This window comes from Onychomys torridus, chromosome 16 (assembly GCF_903995425.1).
Source record: "Onychomys torridus chromosome 16, mOncTor1.1, whole genome shotgun sequence".
NCBI lineage: Eukaryota > Metazoa > Chordata > Mammalia > Rodentia > Cricetidae > Onychomys > Onychomys torridus.
In genome coordinates, this window is record NC_050458.1 from 31,475,929 (window position 1) to 31,481,004 (window position 5,076).

Consider the following 5,076-nt stretch of genomic DNA (forward strand, 5'->3'; position numbering starts at 1 on the left):
TCTCTCTCTCTCTCTCTCTCTCTCCCCCTTTCTTTCCCAATAAAGCTCTAGAAAGGTAACCATAGCTGGTGATTCTTCTGCTACCACAACATCCAGTGCTCTCTTCCATCGACATGGCCGCCACCGCTTAACCAACAGGACCTGCCTCTCCCCTAAGCTCTCTTTCCCCTGACCCTTGCCCTCCATTACCCCCACCACCCCCAGTTTGTTCATATAGATCTCATCATCTATTTCTCTGTCATTGGGCGATCCCTGTGTCTTTCTTAGGGTCCTCCTTACTAGGTAGCCTCCCTGGAGTTGTGAGTTGCAGTCTGGTTATCCTTTGCTCTACATCTAGTATCCACTTGTGAGTGAGTATGTACCATGTTTGTCTTTCTGAGTCTGAGTTACTTCACTCAGGATGACTTTTTCTAGTTCCATCCATTTGCCTGTAAACCTCATGATATTTCTGCAGGTTCTTAGTGGGTTGCCTGTAGTATGTACCACATTCAGGTTTAGTACTTTCCAATAACAAAGCTGTTCTCTCTCTCTCTCTCTCTCTCTCTCTCTCTCTCTCTCTCTCTCTCTCTTTCTCTCTCCTCTTTTGGTGGGTGTTCTAGGTTACAAGAAATTTTTGTTTTAAATTATGTTTCTTCAGCAACCGGTTCCTTGGTAGTGAGCCCCAGGTGAGGTCACAGACAACAGCATCAATTGTCTGCCATAGAAATATGAATTGAAGTCCCCAGGAGGTATGTGTGTGTGTGTCGTGGGGTGCCCCACCTATGTTAAATATTCTACAAACCTGATCAGAACTTCATGACTAGGAAGAGTTGAAATGTTACAGATTCAGAATCAAATTATCACAGGTCTCCAATGCCCACATCTGTGACTACTTCTACATTTTTTAAAAGGAGCTATCTAACAGATCACTCTACCAACCCCAAACTAAGAATGTCATCAGACAGATTCAGAAGCCTTATAACAGAGGCACACCCATCTCCTTTCCTGTAACCTGCTCACCTGAGTTTTCCAACAATGTACTTAAAAACAATGACTTGATTTATGATTTTCATTTGTTCTATAACTATAAAAACTTCATGAAACTGTTTTCACATTGGGGCACACTATCTGGGTCAGCTTGAGTCCATGTTCCTGAACTCAAGGAAAGTCTCTCTTAAAGCCTCAAGGTGAGAGCTATGCTTTGTGTTGACTGAATTATGCAATGTTGAACACTACACCATCAGATGCCAGAGCATCCAACCAAAATCTGATCACACCTATATGAGCTGTACCAAGCCAGAACTGCCCATATCAGCCTAAGCAAACATACAGCCATGAGTTTTTAGACACTGTTTTGGATGTAGTTTATAATACAGTAAGAGATAAAAAAAGCCAGTGAGTTTTGCCCTTGCAAATAAGAACTTGGCTGTTGTCATTTCTTCTTCCCTCTGTCTACAGGGCTAGGTAAGTACCCTAGAGACATAACCCTTTTTTGTCTCTGAGCCCCCTCTTACAATGGCTGCTATTTGTTGCAGAGTATACTTACTAATACATTTCCCTGCTTAAATCTCTTTTAGACAGATTGGTATTTAGATAAAATATAAACAACAAATTGGATACAAGGTATGTCAATCAAACTGAATAGAATATTTTTATCTAATAATTGCATCCCAAAAGTATTTGCTTCTGTTTGTTTATGCACACACTACAGAAAATTTCCCCACAGTTTAAAAACCCAAACACGTACATCGATGTTTAGAGAGGACTGAGATCATTTCATGTTTTTGAAACCATTTCTGTGCACTGTCCTTGGTTCCTTGAACATTCTCCTCTGAGGCTTTCTTCAGGTGATAACGCTTTGGGCTTCTGATGTTGTCCTTCAGCACATTTTAATGATATGGTTTAATGCCCCCTGTCTTTTGATGATAGGGGCCTCTTTAATAAACATGCATAGGACACTGCAAAGACTAAAACAAAATGATTAAGCAGAGGGGGAAAAACACTACACTCAGGAGAGGCCCATCATTTCATCTCTCTGGAGCATCCGTCTGTGTATATGACAATCACCAGATTATGTTTTTTGCAGGCGCATTCTGCTGTTTGGCTTTCCTACTCCCCCAGCAGATTATTGACTCAGAGGCTTGAAGATGAAAGCCAGACAGACATGATTTTCATGATTTCCCCTGCATTAGTAAATTCCTTTTAGATGCAGTTTCAAATTGAACTTTGGAAACTTACAGTTGAATTTTCTAGTTGATGTGGATGCTTCCTGATATGATTAGTCTCTGCAAACGTGGGCTGGTAACATCTATATCCTGCCCTTCTCAATATCCGTTTTAACCGTCACCACCCCCATGTCAGGAATCACCAAAGCGGCAGGGAAAAGATTGCTGCAAAGGAGACCAGTGTGTGAAAGAAAACCAGGCTGCATGACCTGAGCTCTTGGGAGCACATGGACTCTTGACTGACAGTTAGGGAGCCTGCATAGGACCTCCATAGGCCCTCTGCATGTGGATGACAGTTGTGTAGCTTGGTCTCTTTGTAAGGCTCCTAGCAGTGAGATCAGGACCTGTCCCTAGTCCTTAGCTGGCTTTTGGGAACCTGTTCCCCATACCTCACCCAGCCTTGACTCCAGGGGAGGAGCTCTGTCCTGCCTCAACTTGATGAACTATGCTTTGTTCAACCCCATGGGAGGGCTGCCCCTTTCTGAATGAATACAGAGGAGGAGTGGATGAGGAGGAGGGTAGATGGGAAGTGGGGGTGGATAAGAGAGGGAGGAGAGAAGGGAGAGGAAACCAGTCAGTATGTAAAATAAATGAAAAAAAATGTTATTTAAATAAAAAAAAGAAAAGAAAAGAAAAGAAAACTAGGCTGCAGCACATGGTCCAAGACATTACCTTATATCTGGCTGACTAAATTCTCTGATTTACTGAGTTACTCAAGGAATTTGGAAGAATGATCTCCTGATGGGAAATGCAAAGTATTTCAGCAGTTCCGAGAAAGTAGATGAGAGAGAGGCAGGACTAGGAGAATTCATTCACAATCGTGGCAGTTGCCTGTGAGAGAAAAACCTAGCATGAATTTGAGACTGCTGGGAAGCTTAAAATGGTAAGAATGTAGTGGATCCCTGGGACATGGATGGGGAGGTGGAGGATAGAGGGGTAGGTTTCTGATGCTAAAGTGCTGAGTCAGTGGCACTTTGCATATTGTCCTGTCCAAGGAAATACTGACAGCAAAAGCATTCTGCTTCCACTATCCCGCACCCCCACCCTCCTTCCCCCCCCCCCTGCCAAAAATGCTTTACTTACATTTTAAAGAAAGTTTTAAGAACATAAAGATAGAAGTCTGAACTCTACCTTTAATGTATATAGCCTCAGAATAGTAAGAATAAATCAAAAAATAACCCTCATTACTTACACTGCTTTAGTGTCATACACTGTATATTGTTGATAAAATCCATTTCAAAAAATATGGCCCAAGCAACAGGTTTATAGATAGCCATAGGATACAGATATAAATTTGTTCTATCCATGAAGAAAGCCAATGAAATGCTACAAGCTGCAAAAAATTCAGACTAAAATAGTATTCGATCTTTTTGTAGAACATTCTTGAACTTTGAAAATGGTTTTCTGAAGGAACTGCCTTGTAACCAGCTGGTACTGAGGGGCTCGTGTAGAGACTTTGTCAAGGTTGGTGGCATCACAAAAGACTATAAAATATAGAGTCTGGTGTTCAAAGACAGCCAGCTTCAGTTTTTAGTTAAGACCAAAGTGATTTGACAATGGTAATGTTCAAAGATTCTTGATAAACCAAAGACATGTGTTTGAAAGTAAATAATGTTAGATGTGGATGAACTATTTTGCTGGGAGAAAATTGCTTACTGAACAGAAAAGAGAAAAATAGTATTCAAGAGTTTCAGCTTTTGTAAAAGTAGGTTATCACTAATTATGAGTAATATGGGTCCAGCAATATGGGAAACTAATAAAAGGGATGTAGAAATACTCTATGAAGTAATTTGTATCTTTTTAAACTTCTACTCATTGGAAGACCTAGGACATGTGCTATGCTTTAACTGCAGAATTACAATGACAAGAGGCACAGGGGAAGAAAGAAGAGATGGAAAAAAGAGGTACCAAAGAAGGAAAGAAACAGGAGGCAAGGAAGAAGAAGGTACAGTAAGATGAGCAGGATGGTTGGAAGACTTTGAAATGAAGTTGATGCGCACCTGCAGGAATGAGACACAGTTTCTGGAGAACAGAACACACAGACAGCATGAGAAGTGAACCACGTCAGAATGAAGGGAACAGGCTGTTCAGACAGTAGTTATATATTTGATACTTACCTTGTATCCAAATGTGTGGAAAAGCCAATATGGTCCTTCCCTAGTGGAATGGTAAGTACAATGAAGGAAACAGGTTCCTTTAAAGGCTACACAGCATTCAAGGGCTTTTGCAATACTCTGATGATGGTTTGGGGTACTTAGTCTGGATCAGAACATCTAAGGAGCTTGTGGTTATCTGCAAATGCTCTACATGTGGCTTAGGTAGATGAAGATACTGAGAAATTACTAACCAATATGAATATCAGATGTGAACCTGTTAAATGTTAATGATGACAGTGCCTAGTCACTTGTTCTGAGAAATCTACACAAGTTATGAAGTAAATATGACCTTTGCCTGCCATATGTCTGAGCTCCACATTCTAAATCTGTGAAGAATTTATCTAAATTTTTTGTTATTAATAAAAATTCAGGAATCAAATATTGGGGTAAAAACCTGATTGATCAGAGAAGCGGTGGAGAAGCCACCAGTGACCTCTCTCCCTCCTTTCCTGGTCCAAAAGGGCTGAGAATCTTTCTTAGGTCCTCCCTACTACTTTCTGTGTCTTTCTATATGTATCTTGGGTCCTCCAAAACCTTTGTGGCTAATTCTGGTCATCTAGTCGCTAACTCTGCCCCCTGATTCAAAGTAAACATTATTGGCTGTTTTGGAATGTCAGTGAGAATAAATATCCTTTAACAAATCTGTCTTGATTCAAGAGCCAGAAGACAAAGATCTCAGTCTATCTGTAATAATCTTCCTTTCCTAAAATAAATAG